Below are 23955 nucleotides of genomic sequence, written 5' to 3'. Positions count from 1 at the left end.
AAAGCTGGCTTGCTGCAGTTAAAATCCACCACCCCCTTTGTTGTTAATGATGCATATGTACTTAGTTCTGATGTAAGTATTGCTGGGTACATTTGTACTCACGTTTGCCTATTTTATGTTTTTGTAGAGAGACTTCAGTCTCACTAGTACTTCCGTGTGGACTTCGATGTTTAGCTTGTTACCTCAGCTACGATCTTGTGCCCTCGGCAGGATCTGGTAGTTAGTCAGGCTTCTCAGCCTTTTTCATTTGTAGTTGTCTGTACTCAGACATGTTAAGCTTCCGCATGTGCTTTGACTTGTACGTATTGAATATTGGGTCGTGAGACCCATGTTTGTGATATCTCGCTCCTCGAAGCCTATTGAATAAAATACTTGAGTTGTAGAGTCATGTTGTGATGCCATGTTGTATTTGCACATATCAAGCATATTGTGTGTATGTTATTGAAATGCTTGGTATGTGTGGGGTCTGACTATCTAGTTGTTTATCCTTAGTAGCCTCTCTTACCGGGAAATGTCTCCTAGTGCTTCCACTGAGCCATGGTAGCTTGCTACTGCTCCGGAACACTTAGGCTGGCCGGCTTGTGTCCTTCTTCGTTCCTGTGTCTGTCCCTTGGGGGAAATGTCACGTGATGAATATTGGAGTCTTGTTAGCCCGCTACAGCTCGGTTCATCGAAGTCCTGCTAGCCCAGTGCTACAGCCTGGATTCACTCCCTGATGACCGACACGTTCGATGCTGGGTCATGGATGCCTATCCCTGTAAGTTTGTGCCACTTTGGGTTTACGACTAGCCATGTCAGCCCGGGCTCCTTATCATATGGATGCTAGCGACACTATCATATATGTGTGCCAAAAGGCGCAAACGGTCCCGGGCAAAGGTAAGGCGACACCCGTGGGGATACCGTGCATGAGGCCGCAAAGTGATATGAGGTGTTACATGCTAGATCGATGTGGCATTGAGTCGGGGTCCTGACAGCTTTGGTATCAGAGCTTGACTGCTTGTAGGATTACCAAGCCAAACTGGTCGAAGTTGAGTCTAGAAATGCTTTAGTTATATGTAGGGGAATTGACTGTGGGATGGAACGTAAGGCTGTTTTTACTCCTTTACCTTATGCCCTTCTGATCTGAGTCAACCTCTTCTCTTCTACGAGGATTAAGAACTAGGCTTCTCATCTTTCTATCAGGATCGTGCGTTACTAATCCGTAGACTTATAGGATTGTTGGATCCAAGCCTCAGTTCAGTTTCTACTATCTCCGTGTATTCATAGTTGATCTCAAAACATTGTTGTTATGATGATCGAGTGGCTATGCCACCATTTATGTACCATGTCTAAATTCTTTTGAGCATTTACAGCCGTTATGCTGTCCGAGTCATCCCAGGTTTCTAAATAGTCTGATGCATTTGCAAATCCCTTCTTACCGTTCCGATGTTCCTTTGGCCAGATTAACCCCACCAACTAGTGTGTTGATGTACTTCATTGCCTCGGTATATATGTTGGAGCTAGTATTATGACCCTAGGTCTCTTAGAGTACCACCTAGTAAGCTAGCCATGATTTGTGTTCCCAGTGTGATGATTCTGGCCTTTATTCTCGAAAGCATCCCGTGTTGCCACTTAGTAGTAGGTATTCTACTCCTTGGGGTTTGAACCCGAGATTCACCCTACTTACCTCGTGTTGATAGTGTTTGCTAGTTCCTTTAGGATATTAGTAACCTTTGCGATAGTCCTCGAGGTCTGTGGTATATCGTTCTTCCAAATACCATGAACCATTCTTGGCAGGAGTTCTTTTGAACCAAAAGATCACAACCAGAGTGCTCTTGATGAGTTCTCCATTCTATATTGTGAATCTGCCAGTTCTACCTTCTCCATGGGTTATCCAGAAGAAATGTTGAGCTTTTCTCGACATACTAATCTATGCATCCACAACTCAGAAAGATATATGTTCCTTTGAGTTGTCCCTCTTCAGTCGTATTCCGATCTTCATCTATCAATTGATAGTCAGAGTAATTGTGCATTCGTGTTATCGATGCTTATTAATCTTGTGGTCCGTCAAGCCATTCTATTCAGGATGACTAGGAGAAACAAACTCCAGTACCTCATCCATATCCAGGATTGGGTCAAAATAGTTGTGCTCCGCAGATCAAAATGCCAACCCAGCTTTTGATTCTGTTCTACCCTGAAGTATTACCGTCTTTATGTCAGGATTTTCATGAGAATTGCACCAGCTCTTGTGAATTCTTGATGTAGTGATACTTCTCGCCATCATTACTCATTCCTCGGTTCCGTGTTGTCACAACCGGAATGCCGACAAGTGAATCATGATGTGTGAAATCTATACTCCTAGCAACTCTGTTGCCCTAGCAACTCTGTTGCTTGGTAGTTAAATGGACAACAACCTCATTCTTAGCATGCTAATTATTGAATCATCATTCGAAGATAGATTGTGCTACCTAGTCCTTATTTCCGGTGCACTGCTCGATCAATCAGTTAGGATTGTGCCAGTCCCTCGCTCTTGTGATCATATCATCTTGCCCTGAAAAGCAAGGTTGTTCTCGAGCTTAGTAACATATCGGTGGTTTGTGATTTTCCGAATATCTTCTCGGAAGTATTACCAGGTTGTCACCTGACCGCTATGTTGAGTTCGTGATCAAGATGGTTTCTTGTAAACCACCCCTTCTCCAAGAATCTGTGTGGGATACCCCTGAGCTAGTTGGTCAAGCTAAACAACAACTTGGAGAGTTGGAAGATAAAAGCTTGTCTGACTTAGTTCATATTAAGGGATATCTTTTTGTGTGTGTGTGTGTGTTGAAGAAAGATGATATCTTCATCAATTGGTCCTTGTGATCAGTTGTTGGACCTATTGTCTTACCCCATCTTTGATTTGAGTATGGGCTATCGTCAAATCAAATCAGAACCAACGATGTTCATAATGTTGTCTTACTCGTGGTTGATCCCTCAAGCATACATCATTATATTTTTTTTGGTTTGATCAATCCTATCCCCGTGTTCACATGATGGTGGAAGTCCAGTGATATGGAAATTCCGATGAGTTGCTGTTGAGTCCATCAGCAGCATTTTGTCTCCCCCATGATTCATGTTGAACATCAACCTAGTGTTGAAAATTTTGTAAGCAATGCCTTCGTGTTCCGTTCATGAAGCTTATGCTTGGATGGAAGAAGTGACTTCCTCGAATTCATGTGCATTTGGTGCAAGTTGCCGCCGTGAGTTCAAGACAGATTGTTTTGTTTTCCCTGGAATCATCCCAGGTCAGTCATGCATGTGCGAAGTATGCTATGGTTTGACAGGCTCGCTACCTCCATTCTATATGTGTCCCTAGCACACCAAGCCACTGATTGACTTGTTCAAGATAAAGGAGTCTGTTTTAAGGTGAAATCTTTGGACCTCCATGCATGGAGACTCCGATATCATTGATGATGGTTCCCTGCCAGAACTCGGTAGTGTTTTACTATAAGACTGCTGCGTGGTCATGCTTGTCTGGGACAGCGTGTTCACATGCTTTTAGCAGAACCAGCTCATGTTTTGGAGCTTACTGCCATAGTTCATTCCCCGAGAATCTCGCAACATCATCTCGTCGATTTGTGTTGCAAACTTTCTTTTTTATTTCTAGACTCGATGAGTTTGGATTGTTCTGACACCAACCAGATCTGAATCTCAGGCAGATATGGTGGTTGTAGCATTTTTCAAGAACTATAATATTGGTCTCTCAGTAACCGGTAAAGAGGATGTCGTGGCCAACACGTCCAGCCGGAAGACCTATTACTATAGTATCTTGATTGAGGAATTGGCCACCTCCCCATAAGGATTTTGTATGATACTACTTCCGTAGTTATTCCTTATGGATTCTTGTGCTCCCGAAGTCCGACCTTTACTTGATGTTCTACGTATCAAACCATTTTAATAAATGGGTTGCACTAGCACATCAAGGAGAACATTAAAAGCGGAGTGCTAAATGTCTCTCGGTCGATCATTCAGATTTCATCCCTTGGCCTCGCTAAGGTGAAATCCGAGAAGGTTATCTTCCTTTGCATCTGCATCGTCCATCGCTGTTCATCATGGTAGTATGTTGTGTTGCCAGGATTCTTGACACGGATATTGGTAAAACCTTGATGAATATGGAGATGCTCAAGTTCTTGAGAGCTTGCAAAAGCACTAGGTGTTATCATCGGCACTAACTGGGATTGCTCCTAGTTTCTTCGGTTATGCTAAAACTTTTCAAACAGTGGACTCACTCTGTACTGTTGAGCTTTTCCCCAATTACTAAAATCATCCTTTGTGTTGATTTCAACAAGGTAATCCATATCATCCATTCTAATCCGGGTATGCCATTCTACCGAAGCCCTCCAAACGATCGCTCGAGATTTGCCATAGGCTGGTATAAAGAGTCTCAATGATCTCGATATCAAAGGTAATTCTTTTTGCCACTTAAGGTAATAATCTACGAATCACCCTCCTCCAGGATGTCCCGCTGTGGCGTCATGGCAACTCAACTCCTCGCTACGTTGACAATCGTTCACCACCCTTTTAAGCGTGGAATTGTTGTCTACCTAGTGAACCCTCGTCATTTGTTCCACTCCATCCCTCTAGATGTGTGTTTTGTGTCTCAGCTCGAGTGATGTTGCTATGTCTCATTCCGTGAGTTGATCCTAAGTTGTTCGATCTTCGAGAAGATCGATCCTTCTAGAGTCTCCTTCTCCTCTCGTTGTCATGTTGGCTGGAGTTCTCAGAGCAAGACGACAAGACAAAGATGGTGATTGAATCAACGTTCTTTTGAAGTGTAACCTGGATCGTGAAGATTGTGTTAGTTGCGTTTTCCCCTTCATCTTACCCTACGCCTGAATCTCGGGACGAGATTCTTGTTTAGTAGGGGTGAGTTGTCACATCCCTAGCTTCTGGCATTGCACTAGGCTAACTTCATGTCTGCATCATGTTTAAACTTTGAAAGAAACTTGAAATGGGGATGTGCAAACCCTAGTACCAAATGGAATTCAAATAGGTTCAACCTAAAAATATTTTCAGTGAATCCAAATGGCTTTCAAAAATGTTCATCATTTCTGGAAAATGCTAGAACCATAACCAGAGGTGTTGCACATTTTTCCATGACATATTTGGTCACTGAATTAAATCATATGTACTTTGCATTTGGGTATCTAAATGCTAGTAAATATTTTAAATGCTCAAATAATTCTGGAAATAAGTGTGGGCTGTTGGAATTAATCTAAACAGAGCCTATGATTACTTTCAGGATTTCTGAAGGTGTCTAACTATTTTTAATAAAGGCACAAACTTACAGAAAAATAGAAAAACAGAATTTAAAAGAGAAGGAGGGAACTTACGGGGCCGCAACCCACTTGGCAACCCACCTGGCAGGCCCAACACTGTGCTGGCCAATGCCAGCCAGCTGCTTTGTCCTCGCCAGGCAGGCACAGAGGTGACGCCGACGAGCGCGAGCTCGCCACGGCGCCACCTGCTTGCCGCCCGCACCCGTGGACACCTGGGCAAGCTCCACGTTGCCGCCCCGACCCCATAGACACCTCACACGCCCCCCTGCCTCTCTCCCTCGCCCTCTCCCGCCATGGCCGACGCTGCTGCGCCCATGCCACCGTGAAACCCACGTCCGCCGTCGTCCCCGCGTCGCGCTGACTTGTCCAAGAGCTCCGCCGTTGTCCGCAACATCGAGCTAGCCAAGCCCCAAGCGCTCGCACGCTCTCCCTCATCTCCATCGAGCTCGTCTTCACCGAACACCGCCGCAGATCCTCCTCGCCGTATCCGCCGCACCACCTCGTCCCCGACCGCGTCGTCTGCACCATCCTGTTCGCCGTGAGCTGCTACACCTCTCCATCCCTCTCTTTCTCGCTCTTGAGCCCTGCATCGACCGCACCAAGCTCGGCCGCACTCGTCGCCGCCACCGCACGTCGCCGTCATGGCCACAGCCACGTTGGCTCGATTTCGAGCACACCACCGCCCTCACCGCACTCGCAGGAGCCCAAAACACCACCCCACGCGCCTCGCCGTGCCCCCTAACGACGAGCTCGACCTCACCTGAACCCCGGAAGTCGCCCCGCTCGTCGCCGGCGACATTTCCGGTGACCCCGAGCCTAACCAACACCACCAATGGATGCGGCCCGCTCTCAGCTACGCGTAGACGTGCTCCCCCGTCATTTTGGTCACCGGAGCACGAAACCCGCATCGACCCACCGTGTCTGGCCTCACCGGCGTCGAGTCGCCGGTGAGTGTGACCCCGCTGACCGTTGACCCCGGGTGGACCCAGTTTGACCCCCTGGGTCACTGACGTGTGGGCCCCAGGCCACTAACTAAACTAGGTTAGTATTAGTTTAATGCTAACTAAACTTAGTTAGTTTAACTAACTACTGATAGACAGGACCCACTGGTCAGTTTGACTAGACCGGCCCCGTTGACCGCTGACGCCACAGTGACGTAGTACTGATGCAGTAACTCTTTTTCTGGATTTATTCTTATACAGGAAATTCCAGAAAATACCCAAAACTTCTAAAAATCATATAAATTAATCTATAACTCCAAATGAAATAATTTATATATGAAAAATGATCAAAAAAATCCAATCTTTCCATCTGCATTGGTTTCATGCATATTAGAACACTCTAACCTTTATGTTTAAGTGAAACAAATTAATGCACTAATATGACCTCTTATTTTGGGTTTGCATTTGAATCCTTGATTCAAATGAACTCAAAACAATCTGTTCTAAGTTGCATTAGCCAAACACACTTTGCCATGTCATGATCATGCATCATATTGTGCATTGCATTGATTGTGTTCCCTCTCGTTTACCGGTGATTGTCCCCTCTCAGTAGACGGTGTTCGACGATGAGTTTGATGACACCGATGAAGAACTATACTATCTTCAGAAGTGCTAGGCAAGCAAAACCCCCTTGTTCATTCCGATACAATCCCACTTTCTCGCTCCTGCTCTATTTTACTGCATTAGGACAACAACGGTACAACTGTTACTTGCTGCGGTAGTTGAACCCCTTTATCCTCTGCATGACCTGTCATTGCCACAGTAAATAGATGAAACCTACTAGTATGAGTAGGAGTTGTTTGAGCCCTGATGTGCCTACTCATTCATGCTTGTTTGTCATGCCTGCTATTGCTTAGAGTTGTGTCAGGTCTAATTCATCAGTGATGAATTGGAGGTGTGTGAACATGTCCTGCTGTTGAGAGCTAAGTGTGTGAACACGATTTGGTAAAGGTAGCGGTGAGATGCCATGTAGGAGTACATGGTGGGTTGTCTCATTGAAGCCGTCCTTAGGAACTGAGTTCTGTGTTTGTGATCCATGAATAGCTACTACCACACATTGGGATCCTTAATTGACTCTCTCCACTTATTAACCAACTCGATCCCTGTCCAGGAGTGGCAACTAGTTTCTGGTGTTTGTAGGTAGTGCTAGTAGTCTACGAAGTGGCACCCGGTACAGGTGGGCTTGGGACAGACTAGGCACAGTGGCTCGTCGTACCAAGTGGCACCCGGATGGTGGGCTTGGGAACCCTGCATACATCGTTCGGGGCCATGAGCGACACCCCGGCCGGATCTCCTTGCGGATGGAACCCGAATAGGCGATAAACCTGGACTAGAGACTTGTGTGGTTAGTCAGGTCGTGGCCGACACCCTCGCCAGGCTTCTGCTTGAAGGTTTCCGAGATACATGACGTGTACATGGCGGTAAGTGGCGAGAGCGTGTGTGAAGAAGTACACCCCTGCAGGGTTAATATGATCTATTTGAATAGTCGGGTCCGCGGTAAAGGACTTCTGGGTTGCCTATACAGTTCATAGACAAGTGAAAGTGGATATTCTAAAATACGCAAGATAAGCGTGGGTTCTATGGATGGCGTTCTTGTAGGGAGACGGGAGCGGATCCATAGTGGTGTATTGATATGGTGAATATGTGGACTCGTGTGCGCCACCTCAAAAGAGTTACTTGCAGTCGTAGTTCAGGATAGCCACCGAGTCAAAGCTGGCTTGCTGCAGTTAAACTCCACCACCCCCTTTGTTGATAATGATGCATATGTAGTTAGTTCTGATGTAAGTCTTGCTGGGTACATTTGTACTCACCTTTGCCTATTTTATGTTTTTGCAGAGAGACTTCAGTCTCACTAGTAGTTCCGTGTGGACTTCGACGTTTAGCTTGTTACCTCAGCTACGATCTTGTGCCCTTGGCAGGATCTGGTAGTTAGTCAGGCTTCTCAGCCTTTTTCATTTGTAGTTGTCTGTACTCAGACATGTTAAGCTTCCGCATGTGCTTTGACTTGTATGTTTTGAATGTTGGGTCGTGAGACCCATGTTTTTAATATCTCGCTCCTCGGAGCCTATTGAAGAAAATACTTGAGTTGTAGAGTCATGTTGTGATGCCATGTTGTATTTGCACATATCGAGCATATTGTGTGTATGTTATTGAAATGCTTGGTATGTGTGGGGTCTGACTATCTAGTTGTTTATCCTTAGTAGCCTCTCTTACCGGGAAATGTCTCCTAGTGCTTCCACTGAGCCATGTTAGCTTGCTACTGCTCCGGAACACTTAGGCTGGCCGGCATGTGTCCTTCTTCGTTCCTGTGTCTGTCCCTTCGGGGAAATGTCACGCGATGAATACTGGAGTCCTCTTAGCCCGCTACAGCCCGGTTCACCAAAGTCCTGCTAGCCCAGTGCTACAGCCTGGATTCACTCGCTGATGACCGACACGTTCGATGCTGGGTCATGGATGCCTGTCCCTGTAAGTTTGTGCCACTTTGGGTTTACGACTAGACATGTCAGCCCGGGCTCCTTATCATATGGATGCTAGCGATACTCTCATATACGTGTGCCAAAAGGCGCAAACGGTCCTGGGGAAAGGTAACGCGACACCCGTGGGGATACGGTGCATGAGGCCGCAAAGTGGTATGAGGTGTTAGATACTAGATCGATGTGGCATTGAGTCGGGGTCCTGACAGTTTTTCCCGCTCTCGCTCCTCAGCTGCCTCGTGACGGCAGTTGGCGGCTTCGGCATCCTCCAAGGCACGGACGCAAGCCTCGCGAGAAGTTGCAAGGATGGCCGCCGCAAGCGTGTCGACTTGATCGTGCCGAAGCCGCCCAAGGTTGATGGCGACCTTCCGCTAGTGCCACTCGTGTACCAGTTGGTGGTCCTTTGCCATGACCGTGGTGTCGATGCCGACAAGCTCCCCACCAAGCCGGATCATCACGCGCATCGCCTCACCGAAGAGCTCGAAGCGGACGGTACTGCGCTCACGCGTAAGCGCCAGCGCACTGCCAAGCCCTTCTTCGGCCCCCGAGAGCCGTCAAAGAGGCATTGGACGTTTCGCCTTCCTTTGGCCGGGGGCTGGCCGACGCAGCTTCGCAATCCGAAGACAAAGATCGCCCAAGGGGCACCCAACTACCAGTAGTGATCAGAGGGAGAGTCGTCGGTGCGTCCCTCGCCCCCCAGGCCGGGTCACGGATGAAGGAGGTAGGAGGCTCTAGTCCGGGCCCCCCTTGCGGCACCCCAACAGCTGGGGTCGGCCCAGTGCCTTGCGCGGAGCCCGGGCATGAGGGGCTGGGCTCTGGGATCGAGCCATGATCCTCGGAAGGGTGCCTCTCCTGAGGCTTCACCGTCATGGGGACCCTCCGAGGCCCTGGTTAGAAAAGAGCATGGCGCGCAAGAAATCACAAAATAAGGTACTTACTCGTCCACAACCATGTATTTCCTCAGCTTTAGCGGTCGGCGGGCGTCACAACTGCGGCTCGTAGATCCTTTCCTCTTGTGGAGCGCTTCAAGATTCAGGCGAAGCCAGCCGGGTCTAGAAGGACGGTCCCCAGGAGGAGGAGCGTTCGGCGGGGTACTGTCGGCGTTCTGGGAACGGGGGTGAGGGAGTCCTGGATTAGGGGGTATCCGGACAACCGGACTGTGTACAACGTCCGGACTATTGAAGCATGAAGATACAAGACTCAAGATTTCGGCCCGTGTCCGGAAGGTACTCTCCTTGGCGTGGAAGGCAAGCTTGGAGATCCGGATATTGTGTTTCTTTTCTTGTAACCGACTCCATGTAAACCCTAGCCCTCTCCGGTGTCTATGTAAACCAGAGAGGTTGGTCCTTAGAAGGCCGATCAGAATTACAATCATACCATCATAGGCTAGCTCTTAGGGTTTAGCCTCTACGATCTCGTGGTAGATCTACTCTTGTACTACCCATATCTTCAATATTAATCAAGAAGGAAGTAGGGTTTTACCTCCATCGAGAGGGCCTGAACCTGGGTAAACATCTGCGTCCCTTACTTTCTGTTACCATCAGCCTTAACGCACAGATCGGGAGCCCCTACCCGAGGTCCACCAGTTTTGACACCGATAGGGGGTCCCCAGACTTGCCTGCCTGCGGCCTGCGGCGTGGCTCAAGGGGTTGCCCAGTACGGCCCATCTTCATCTACTCAAGCTGAACACCCTCGCAAGGGGCCAAGCCTTGCAGGGCGGACGACGCAAGGCTTCTTCAGGGACGGCCTCACCAGGCTGGCTCGTGAGGAGGCAGAGAGATCAAGGCAAGGGTACCTCGCGAGGTGATCATGATGCAAGCCATGACGATTGATACGTATCCAATGTATCTATAATGTATGAAGCATTCATGCTATTTTATTATCTGTTTTGAATGTTTACGGGCTTTATTATACACTTCTATATTACTTTTGGGACTAACCTATTAACCGGAGGCCCATCCCCAATTGTTGTTTTATTGCCTATTTGTCACATCCCTAGTTCTGGCCTGACCTATGCTTGCTTCCATGTGTGCATCATGTTTAAATTCAAATGAAATTTAAATTGAGGATTTTTCAAAAGCCTCAGGAAACCTCTAAAAATAACCAACATTTAAATATTCTCAAATGAGTCCAAGAAAATGTTCCTGTTATTCCATGGAAATATTGGTAAGAGGTAAAATTTAAACCAATATTTTTGGAGTCACAGAGATACTTATTTTGGCCATTTGAATTAATCCAATAACTATTTGCTTTGGATTTATATTTAATATATATTAAATATGACTCCAATAATTCTGGAAGTTTGTGAGTGGCTTTGTATATATTTTAGCAAGCCACATAAAAACCTACAGAATTTATTAAAATGATTTAGTTGCTAAACTAAATCAAAACAGAGGAAGAAAAAAATAGAAAACAATAAGTAAAAGGAAAGAGCAGAAGAACTACCTGGCGCTCACCTCTCAGCCCACCTGGCCCAACTCCAGCTGGCAGCCCAGCCCGCCACCGCTACCCCCCTGTCGCCTTCCTCCTCTGCCAGGAGGACGCGCGTGCGGCCGACGCGCGCACGCACGCGCCCCGGCCACCTCCTCCCTCCTAGCCTGCCTGGCTCCCCCTCGTCGCGCCTAGACGACGCCAGCGCGACGCCTGGACGCCCTGGACCTTCCTCTCTCTCCCCCGAACGTTCTCCCCCACCTCTATTCTTTCCGCCCGAGCGCCTCCGTCGCCACCGACGCCGTTCGCCGCAGCCACAGCCACCGCCTCGCCTCCCCGACGCCTCCCAAAGCTCCGCCTCGACCTACTCTTCCTCCCCACCGCTCCAAGCAACACCAGGAGCCCTGCAGTGATGCCATCGCCGCCGTCTTCACCGACGGGCACCGCAGATCGCCGGCCCGATTCTCCGTCTCCAGGTCGCCCCCGAGCCCACTGAGACGCGCTCTGCAACCACAGTGAGCTCATGGACCGACTCCCCCTCCTCTCCTGCTCGCGTTCTTGCTCTAGCTCCGTTCCCCACCTCCGCCGAAGCTCGCCGCTGCCACGGCCGACGAGCTCTATGCTCCTGAGCTCGTCCGCTCGCCCGAGCATCACCAGCGTGCTCGCCGCGCTCCTGTGAACCTGCAGCACCCACGCTTCGCCCTGTTGTGCACCGTAGCGCCGTTTCCGCCAACGCCCGAGGTCCGGCAGCCGCTGAGCTCGACGCCGGCGAGGATTACGGCCACCCCAGCTCGCCCCGGTTGCACCGTTGGATGCGCGGGATCGCCAGCTTTCCGTAGAGCCCAACGGCGCCTCGAATGGTTCCCTGTATCGCAATCCCGAGCCGCCCCGCCGTTTCTGTCGTCGCCGGCGACAAGTCGCCGGCAGGTTTGACCTGATCGGCCCGGGGTTTGACCTCCCCTGACGTGTGGGCCCAGGCGCCTGCTTAATTAGTGTTAGGTCAGTTAGTGTTAATTAACTTAGCTAATTAGATGAGCCACTAACATGCGGGCCCCGCCCGGCTAACCAAGTTAGTTAGGGTTAATTTTAATTAGGTTAGTTAGTCCAGACACTGACACGCAGGGCCCACAGGTCAGTTTGACCTGGACGGCGCCCGTTGACCTGCTGACGTCACTATGAGGTCATGCTGACGCAATAATTCCTTTCTGGAATTTAAATAAATCTTAAATGATTTAATAATTCCAGAAAATGTTCAAAACTTCAAAAATTCATAGTAATTCAACCGTAACCCCAAATGAAACAAATTATATATGAAAAATTATCAGAAAAATTCAAGGAACCCATCTGTACCATTTTCATGCATGTTTGAACAATGTTTGTCCTCTGTTTTGGACAAAACAAATAAAGGGCATTTAAATAACCATATATGGAGTTGGAATTTGAATCATGTATTCAAACCAGCTTCATTTAAATCATAGCTAGGTGCATTAGCCCAAAACACATTCATATTGCCATGTCATAGCATGCATCATATTGTACATTGCATTGATCGTGTTTCTTTTGTGTTTGCCGGTGTTGTTCCCCCTCGGTAGACGTTGTACCGACGATGTGATCGTTGACACCGATGAAGAACTATAATATCTTCAGAAGTGCCAGGCAAGCAAACCCCCCCCCCCTTGTTCATTCCGATACAATCCTACTCTCTCGCCCTGCTCTCTTTTACTGCATTAGGACAACAACGAGTCATTTGTTACTTGCTGCGGTAGCTGAACCCCTTTATCCTCTGCATGACCTGTCATTGCCACAGTAAATAGATGAAACCCACTAGTATGAGTAGGAGTTGCTTGAGCCCTGTTGTGCCTACTCATTCATGTTTGTTTGTCATGCCTGCTACTGCTTAGAGTTGAGTCAGGTCTGATTCATCGGGGATGAATCAGAGGTGTGTGAACATGTCCTACTGTGTGTGAGCTAAGTGGTGAACACGATTTGGTAAAGGTATCGGTGAGAGGCCATGTAGGAGTACATGGTGGGTTGTCTCATTGCAGCCGTCCTCAGGAACTGAGTTCTGTGTTTGTGATCCATGATTCAGCTACTACCACGCATTGGGCCCGAAACCAATGGACCCTCTCGGCTTCTTATTCACCCTAGTTCTCTGTCCAGGAGTTGCAAGTAGTTTCTGGTGTTTGTAGCCTACTGGAGGCCGTGGACAGCGCTGACCGTAGGGGTGGGCTGTGATGCGGTAGGTACGTGGCACGGTGTACCGGATACCCGTTAGGTATCTCGGGAACCCTGCACACATCGTTTGGGGCTGTGAGCGAAACTCCGGCCGGATCTCCTCATGGATGGAACCCGAATAGGCGATAAACCTGGACTAGAGACTTGAGTGTTTAGGTAGGCCGTGGCCGACACCCACGTTGGGCTTCCGCTTGAAGGTTGCCGAGTACATGTCGTGTAAACGGCGGTAAGTGGTGAGAGCGTGTGTGAAGAAGTACACCCCTGCAGGGTTAACATCATCTATTCGAATAGCCGTGTCCGCGGAAAAGGACTTCTGGGTTGCTTATATCAGTTCATAGACAAGTGAAAGTGGATACTCTAAAATACGCAAGATAAGCGTGAGTGCTATGGATGGCGTTCTCGTAGGGAGACGGGAGTGGATCCATAGTGGTGTATTGGTTGGTGAATATGTGGACTCGTGTGCGCCACCTCAAAAGAGTTGCTTGCAGTCGTAGTTTAGGATAGCCACCGAGTCAAAGCTGGCTTGCTGCAGTTAAACCCCACCATCCCCTTTGTTGATAATGATGCATATGTAGATAGTTCTGATGTAAGTCTTGCTGGGTACATTTGTACTCACGTTTGCCTATTTTATGTTTTTGCAGAGAGACTTCGGTCTCGCTAGTAGTTCCACGTGGACTTCGACGTTTAGCTTGTTACCTCAGCTACGATCTTGTGCCCTCGGCAGGATCTGGTAGATAGTCAGGCTTCTCAGCCTTTTTCATTTATAGATGTCTGTACTCAGACATGATAGCTTCCGCTTGTGCTTTGACTTGTATGCTCTGAATGTTGGGTCATGAGACCTATGTTTGTAATATCTCGCTCCTCGGAGCCTATTGAATAAATACTTGAGTCGTAGAGTCATGTTGTGATGCCATGTTGTATTTGCACATATCGAGCATATTGTGTGTATGTTATTGAAATGCTTGGTATGTGTGGGATCTGACTATCTAGTTGTTTATCTTAGTAGCCTCTCTTACCGGGAAATGTCTCCTAGTGCTTCCACTGAGCCATGGTAGCTTGCTACTGCTCCGGAACACTTAGGCTGGCCGGCATGTGTCCTTCTTCGTTCCTGTGTCTGTCCCTTCGGGGAAATGTCACGCGATGAATACCGGAGTCCTGTTAGCCCGCTACAGCCCGGTTCACCGGAGTCCTGCTAGCCCAGTGCTACAGCCTGGATTCACTCGCTGATGACCGACACGTTCGATGCTGGGTCATGGATGCCTGTCCCTGTAAGTTTGTGCCACTTTGGGTTTACGACTAGCCATGTCAGCCCGGGCTCCTTATCATATGGATGCTAGCGACACTATCATATACGTGTGCCAAAAGGCGCAAACGGTCCCGGCAAAAGGTAAGGCGACACCCGTGGGAATACCGTGCGTGAGGCCGCAAAGTGATATGAGGTGTTACATGCTAGATCGATGTGGCATTGAGTCGGGGTCCTGACAGCGTTGGTATCAGAGCTTGACTGCCTGTAGGATTACCAAGCCAAACTGGTCGAAGTTGAGTCTAGAAATGCTTTAGTTATGTAAGGGAATTGATTGTGGGATGGAACGTAAGGCTCTTTTTACTCCTTATACCTCATGCCCTTCTGATCTGAGTCATCTTATCTTTTCTACGGGGTTAAGGAACTAGGCTTTCTCTTCTTTCTATCAGGATCACGTGTTACTAATCCGTAGACTTATAGAATTGTTGGACTTAAGCCTCTGTTCAGTTTCTACTACTCCCGTACGTTAACTGTTGATCTCGAAACCTTGATATTGTGCTTCCGAGTGGTTATGCCACCATTTTTGTGAATGTCTCAAATCTTTTCTGAGCATTTACAGCCGTTATGCCGTCCGAGTCATCCCAGGTTTCTAAATAGTCTGATGCATTTGCAAATCCTTTCTTTCCGTTCCCGATGTCCTTTATGGTCAGAATAAGCACACTAACCGGTGCGTTGAGGTAATTTATTGCCTTGACATATATGTTGGAGCTATTATTATGACCCTAGGTGTTTTAGGGAGTCACCTAGTAATCTAGCAATGTTTTGTGTTCCCAGTGTGAAGATTCTGGCCGTCATTATCGAAAGCATCCCGTGATGCCATTTAGTTAGTAGGCATTCTATTCCTGGGTTCTTGAACCCGAGATTCACTCTACTTACTTCATGTTGATAGTGTTTGCTAGTTCCTTTAGGATATTAGTAACTTTGCGATAGTCCTCGAGGTCCGTGGTATTTTCCTTCTTCCAAATACTATGAACCACTTATGGCAGTAGTTTGTTGGATCAATAGATCACAATTAGAGTACTCTTGAGGAGTTCTCCATTCATAAATCGTGACTCTGCCAGTCCTACCTCTCTGCATGGGTTATCCGGAAGAAACATGTTGAACTTGGTTCGACATACTAATCTATGCATCCACAACTCAGAAAATTATATGTTCTTTGAGTTGTCCCTCTTAGTTGACTTCTGACCCTCGTCTATCATTTGATAGTCAAGAGTATGCGTGCATTCCTATTACTCTTGTGGTCCGTCAAGCCATTCTATTCCGGAATGACTAGGAGAAACAAACTCCAGTACCTTGTCCATTTCCAGGATTGGGTCAAAGCAGTCGTACTCCGCAGATCAAATTGCTAATCTAGCTTTTGCTCTGTTCTACCTTGGAGTATTACCATCTTTATATCAAGAATGTCATGGGAATTGCACACCATCCTACGAACTCTTGACACAGTGATACTTCCTACCATCACTAGTCATTCCTCGGTTCCGTGTTATAGTAACCGGAACACCGACAAGTGAATCGTGATGTGTGAAATCAATACTGCTAGCAACTCCGTTGCTTGGTAGTTAAATGGACAATAACCTCATTCTTAACGTGTTGGTTCTTGAATCATCATTCTAAGATTGATCGTGCTACCTTGTCCATCTTCCTGGTGCACATTTCGATTGATGAGTTAGGATTTTGTCAAGTCCACGCTCATTTGATCATATCGTCTTGCCCTGAAAAGCAAGATTGTTCTCGATCTTAGTAACATATCGGTGGTTCGTGATTTTCCGGATATCTTCTCGAAAGTATCACCAGGTTGTCACCTGACCGCTATGTTGAGTTCGTGACCAAGTTGGTTTTCTTATAAATCACTCCTTCTCCAAGAATCTGTGTTGGATATTCCTAAGCTAGTTGGTTGAGCTAGACAACAACTTGGAGAGTTGGGAGATAAAAGCTTGTCTGACTTAGTTCATGTTAAGGGATATCTTCTTGTGTGTGTGTGTGTGTTGAAGAAGGATGATATCTTCATCGACTGACCCTCGTGATCAGTTAATGGACCTATCATCTTGTCCAACCTTTGATTTGCGTGTGGGCTATCCTCAAATCAAATCAGAAACCAACGATGTTCGTAATGTTGTCTTACTCGTGGTTGATCCCTCGAGCATACACCATTCCATCTTTTGGTCTGACCAATACTATCACCTTGTTCACATAATGGCGGAATTCCAGTGATATGGAAATTCTGATGAGTTGTTGTTGAGCCCATCAGCAACATTTTATCTCCTCCATAATTCATGATGAACATCAGGCTAGCGTTGGAAACTTGTGTAAGCATTATCTTCGTGTTCCGCTCATGAAGCATATGTTCGGATGTAAGAAGTGACTTCCTCCAGTTCATGTGCATTTGATGCAAGTTGCCGCCGTGGATTCGAGAAAGTCAATGTTGTTTCCTTTGGAATCATCCCAAATCAGTCATGCATACGTGCGAAGTATTCTGTGGTTCGGAGACTTGCAACCTCCATTCTATATGTGTCCCTAGCACACCAAGCCACTGATTGATTTGTTCAAGGTTAATAAGTTCTAAGTGCTAGTCCCGAAGGTACCAGACGGATTTGTACAAAACTTCGATATCCTCGATGATGGTTCCCCCTCTTGAACTCGGTAGTGTTTTATTATAAGACTACTTTGTGGTCATGCTTGTCTTGGACAACATGTTCACATGTTTGTAGCAGAACCGGCTCGTATTTTGGAGCGTACTACCGTAGTCCGTTCCCCGAGAATCTCGCAACGTCATCTCGTCGATTTGTGTTGCAAACTTTCGTTTTTCTTCTTAGACTCGATGAGTCTGGAATATCCTGACACCAACCAGATCTGAATCTCAGGCAGATATGATGGTTGGAACGTTTTCCCAATAACTATAATATTGGTCTCTTTGTAACCCGGTAGAGTGGATGTCGTGGCCAACACATCTAGCCGGAAGACCCATTATTGTAGGCTCTTGATTGAGAAAGTTGGGTACCTCCCCATAAGGATTTCGTAGGATCTACTCCCTAGTTGTTCCTTATGGATTTTTGTGCTCCCGAAGTCCGACCCTTTTACTTGATGGTCTGGTTACCAAACCATTTCAATAAATGGATTACGCTAGCACATTAAGGAGAGCATTAGAAGCGGAGTGCTAAATGTCTCTCGGTCGATCATCCAGATTTTATTTCCTTGGCCTCGCTAAGGTGAAATCTGAGAAAGTGTTATCTTCCCTTGCATCTGCATCGTCCGTCAGTATTCATCGTGGTAGTACGTTGTGTTGCCAGGATCCTTGACACGGATGTTGGTAAAACCTGATGAATATGGAAATGCTCAAGTTCTTGAGAGCACGCACAAGCGCTAGGTGTTATCATCGGCACTAATTGGGATTGCTCTCAGTTTCCTCGGCAATGCTATGACCTTTCAAACAGTGAATTCACTCTCTATTGTTGGGTTCTTCCCCAGTTACCAGAATCATTCCCAGCATTTGCATTTTGTTCCTAGCTTGCACCGCCAATGTGCCATTCTACCATGGGTCTCTTCCATTTCCGGTGGTAAGCAAATTCATCCATTACGTTGTCTTCAACAAGGTAATCCACATCATCCAAGTCCGAGTATGCCATTCTACCGACCCCCTCCAAACGATCGCTCGAGAATTGCCCTAGGCTGATATAGAGAGTCTCAATGATCTCTATATCAAAGGTAATTCTTTTTGCCACTTAAGGGGATATATCTACGAGTCACCATCCCTCAGGTGTCTCGACATGGTATCATGGCAACCCAACTCCTCGCTGCGTTGACAACCGATTACCACCTTCTTAAGCGTGAAATTGTTGTCTACCTAGTGAATCTTCGTCATCTGCTTCACTCCATTCCAATGGATGTGTGCTTCGTCTCTCAGCTCGAGAGATGTTGCTATGTCTCATTCCGTGGGTTAATCCTGAGTTGTTCGACCTTCGAGAAGAACAATTCTTTTAGGGTCTTTACTTTCCTCTCGTTGTCATGTTAGTTGGAGTTCTCAGAGCAAGACTTCGAGACAATGATGGTGAACGAATCAACATTCATTTGAAGTGCAACCTGGATCGTGAAGATTGTGCTAGTTTGCGTTCCCACTTCACCTTACCCTACGCTTGAATCTCGGGACGAGATTTTTGTTTAGTGGGGGTGAGTTGTCACATCCCTAGTTCTGGCCTGACCTATGCTTTCTTCCATGTGTGCATCATGTTTAAATTCAAATGAAATTTGAATTGAGGAATTTTCAAAAGCCTCAGGAAACCTCTAAAAATAACCAACATTTAAATCTTCTCAAATGAGTCCAAGAAAATGTTCCTGTTATTCCATGGAAATATTGGTAAGAGGTAAAATGTAAACCAATATTTTTGGAGTCACAGAGATATTTATTTTGGCCATTTGAATTAATCCAATAACTATTTGCTTTGGATTTATATTTGATATATATTAAATACGACTCCAATAATTCTGGAAGTTTGTGAGTGGCTTTGTATATATTTTAGCAAGCCACATAAAAACCTACATAATTTATTAAAATGATTTAGTTGCTAAACTAAATCAAAACAGAGGAAGAAAAAGATAGAAAACAATAACTAAAAGGAAAGAGCAGAAGAACTACCTGGCGCTCACCTCTCAGCCCACCTGGCCCAACTCCAGCTGGCGGCCCAGCCCGCCACCGCTACCCCCCTGTCGCCTTCCTCCTCTGCCAAGAGGACGCGCGTGCGGCCGACGCGCGCACGCACGCGCCCTGGCCACCTGCTCCCTCCTAGCCTGCCTGGCTCCCCCTCGTCGCGCCTGGACGACACCAGCGCGACGCCTGGACGCCCTGGACCTTCCTCTCTCTCCCCCGAACGCTCTCCCCCTCCTCTGTTCTTTCCGCCCGAGCGCCTCCGTCGCCACCGACGCCGTTCGCCGCGGCCACAGCCACCGCCTCGCCTCCCCGACGCCTCCCAAAGCTCCGCCTCGACCTACTCTTCCTCCCCACCTCTCCAAGCAACACCAGGAGCCCTGCAGTGACGCCATCGCCGCCGTCTTCACCGACGGGCACCGAAGATCGCCGGCCCGATTCTCCGTCTCCAGGTCGCCCCCGAGCCCACTAAGACGCGCTCTGCAACCACAGTGAGCTCATGGACCGACTCCCCCTCCTCTCCTGCTCGCGTTCTTGCTCTAGCTCCGTTCCCCACCTCCGCCGAAGCTCACCGCCGCCATGGCCGACGAGCTCCATGCTCCTGAGCTCGTCCGCTCGCCCGAGCATCACCATCGTGCTCGCCGCGCTCCTGTGAACCTGCAGCACCCACGGGTTCGCCCTGTTGTGCACCGTAGCGCCGTTTCCGCCAACGCCCGAGGTCCGGCAGCCACTGAGCTCGACGCCGGCGAGGATTACGGCCACCCCAGCTCGCCCCGGTTGCACCGTTGGATGCGCGGGATCGCCAGCTTTCCATAGAGCCCAACGGCGCCTCGAATGGTTCCCTGTATTGCAATCCCGAGCCGCCCCGCCGTTTCTGTCGTTGTGGGCGACAAGTCGCTGGCAGGTTTAACTTGATCGGCCCGGGGTTTGACCTCCCCTGACGTGTGGGCCCAGGCGCCTGCTTAATTACTGTTAGGTTAGTTAGTGTTAATTAACTTAGCTAATTAGATGAGCCACTAACATGCGGGCCCCGCCCGGCTAACCAAGTTAGTTAGGGTTAATTTTAATTAGGTTAGTTACTCCAGACACTGACACGCAGGGCCCACAGGTCAGTTTAACCTGGACGGCGCCCGTTGACCTGCTAACGTCACTATGAGGTCATGTTGACGCAATAATTCCTTTCTGGAATTTAAATAAATCTTAAATGATTTAATAATTTCAGAAAATGTTCAAAACTTCAAAAATTCATAGTAATTCAACCGTAACCCCAAATGAAACAAATTATATATGAAAAATTATCAGAAAAATTCAAGGAACCCATCTGTACCATTTTCATGCATGTTTGAACAATGTTTGTCCTCTGTTTTGGACAAAACAAATAAAGGGCATTTAAATAACCATATATGGAGTTGGAATTTGAATCATGTATTCAAACCAGCTTCATTTAAATCATAGCTAGGTGCATTAGCCCAAAACACATTCATATTGCCATGTCATAGCATGCATCATATTGTACATTGCATTGATCGTGTTTCTTTTGTGTTTGCCGTGTTGTTCCCCCTCGGTAGACGTTGTACCGATGATGTGATCGTTGACACCGATGAAGAACTATAATATCTTCAGAAGTGCCAGGCAAGCAAACCCCCCACCCCTTGTTCATTCCGATACAATCCTACTCTCTCGCCCTGCTCTCTTTTACTGCATTAGGACAACAATGAGTCATTTGTTACTTGCTGCGGTAGCTGAACCCCTTTATCCTCTGCATGACCTGTCATTGCCACAGTAAATAGATGAAACCCACTAGTATGAGTAGGAGTTGCTTGAGCCCTGTTGTGCCTACTCATTCATGTTTGTTTGTCATGCCTGCTACTGCTTAGAGTTGAGTCAGGTCTGATTCATCGGGGATGAATCAGAGGTGTGTGAACATGTCTTACTGTGTGTGAGCTAAGTGGTGAACACGATTTGGTAAAGGTATCGGTGAGAGGCCATGTAGGAGTACATGGTGGGTTGTCTCATTGCAGCTGTCCTTAGGAACTGAGTTCTGTGTTTGTGATCCATGATTCAGCTACTACCACGCATTGGGCCCGAAACCAATGGACCCTCTCGGCTTCTTATTCACCCTAGTTCTCTGTCCAGGAGTTGCAAGTAGTTTCTGGTGTTTGTAGCCTACTAGAGGCCGTGGACAGCGCTGATCGTAGGGATGGGCTGTGATCCGGTAGGTACGTGGCACGGTGTACCGGATACCCGTTAGGTATCTCGGGAACCCTGCACACATCGTTTGGGGCTGTGAGCGAAACTCCGGCCGGATCTCCTCATGGATGGAACCCGAATAGGCGATAAACCTGGACTAGAGACTTGAGTGTTTAGGTAGGCCGTGGCCGACACCCACGTTGGGCTTCCGATTGAAGGTTGCCGAGTACATGTCGTGTAAACGGCGGTAAGTGGTGAGAGCGTGTGTGAAGAAGTACACCCCTGCAGGGTTAACATCATCTATTCGAATAGTCGTGTCCGCGAAAAAGGACTTCTGGGTTGCTTATATCAGTTCATAGACAAGTGAAAGTGGATACCCTAAAATACGCAAGATACGCGTGAGTGCTATGGATGGCGTTCTCGTAGGGAGACGGGAGCGGATCCATAGTGGTGTATTGGTTGGTGAATATGTGGACTCGTGTGCGCCACCTCAAAAGAGTTGCTTGCAGTCGTAGTTTAGGATAGCCACCGAGTCAAAGCTGGCTTGCTGCAGTTAAACCCCACCATCCCCTTTGTTGATAATGATGCATATGTAGATAGTTCTGATGTAAGTCTTGCTGGGTACATTTGTACTAACGTTTGCCTATTTTATGTTTTTGCAGAGAGACGTCAGTCTCGCTAGTAGTTCCACGTGGACTTCGATGTTTAGCTTGTTACCTCAGCTACGATCTTGTGCCCTCGGCAGGACCTGGTAGATAGTCAGGCTTTCAAGCCTTTTTCATTTGTAGATGTCTGTACTCAGACATGTTGAGCTTCCGCTTGTTCTTTGATTTGTATGCTCTGAATGTTGGGTCATGAGACTCATGTTTGTAATATCTCGCTCCTCGGAGCCTATTGAATAAATACTTGAGTTGTAGAGTCATGTTGTGATGCCATGTTGTATTTGCACATATCGAGCATATTGTGTGTATGTTATTGAAATGCTTGGTATGTGTGGGATCTGACTATCTAGTTGTTTATTCTTAGTAGCCTCTCTTACCGGGAAATGTCTCCTAGTGTTTCCATTGAGCCATGGTAGCTTGCTACTGCTCCGGAACACTTAGGCTGGCCGGCATGTGTCCTTCTTCGTTCCTGTGTCTGTCGCTTCGGGGAAATGTCACGCGATAAATACCAGAGTCCTGTTAGCCCGCTACAGCCCGGTTCACCGGAGTCCTGCTAGCCCTGTGCTACAGCCTGGATTCACTCGCTGATGACCGACACGTTCGATGCTGGGTCATGGATGCCTATCCCTGTAAGTTTGTGCCACTTTGGGTTTACGACTAGCCATGTCAGCCCGGGCTCCTTATCATATGGATGCTAGCGACACTATCATATACGTGTGCCAAAAGGCGCAAATGGTCCCGGGCAAAGGTAAGGCGACACCCGTGGGAATACCGTGCGTGAGGCCGCAAAGTGATATGAGGTGTTACATGCTAGATCGATGTGGCATTGAGTCGGGGTCCTGACACTATTTCAATATTTCGAAGAAACGGAATATAAAATGGAGTCCAAATGGAATGAAACCTTCGGGAGCGTTATTTTTGGAACGAACATGATCCAGGAGACTTGGAGTACAAGCCAGGGAACCTTCGAGGAGGCTAGGAGATAGGAGGGTGCGCCCCCCTGTCTCGTGGGCCCCTCGAGGCTCCCCTGACCAACTTCTTTCTCCTATATATTCCCTTATACCCTAAAACCCTCGAATACGAAGATAGATCGGGATTTCCGCCGCCACAAGCCTATGTAGCCACCAAAAACCTCTCGGGAGCCGTTCCGGAACACTGCCAGAGGGGGGATCCCTCACCAGTGGCCATCTTCATCATCCCGGTGCTATCCATGACGAGGAGGGAGTAGTTCACCCTCAGGGCTGAGGGTATGTACCAGTAGCTATGTGTTTGATCTCTCTCTCTCTCTCTCATGTTCTCTCTATGGCACGATCTTGATGTATCGTGAGCTTTGCTATTATAGTTGGATCTTATGATGTTTCTCCCTCTACTCTCTTGTGATGAATTGAGTTTTCCTCTTGAAGTTATCTCATCTGATTGAATCTTTAATGATTTGAGAACACTTGATGTATGTCTTGCCGTGCTTATCTGTGGTGACAATGGGATATCACGTGATCCACTTGATGTATGTTTTGGTGATCAACTTGCGGGTTCCGCCCATGAACCTTTGCATAGGGGTTGGCACACGTTTTCGTCTTGACTCTCCGATAGAAACTTTGGGGCAATCTTTGAAGTACTTTGTGTTGGTTGGATGAATCTGAGATTGTGTGATGCATATTGTATAATCATGCCCATGGATACTTGATGTGACATTGGAGTATCTAGGTGACGTTAGGGTTTTGGTT

Source organism: Triticum aestivum, chromosome 2B (genome assembly GCF_018294505.1).
Source record: "Triticum aestivum cultivar Chinese Spring chromosome 2B, IWGSC CS RefSeq v2.1, whole genome shotgun sequence".
Classification (NCBI taxonomy): domain Eukaryota; kingdom Viridiplantae; phylum Streptophyta; class Magnoliopsida; order Poales; family Poaceae; genus Triticum; species Triticum aestivum.
Note: the sequence above shows the minus strand (reverse complement) of the source record.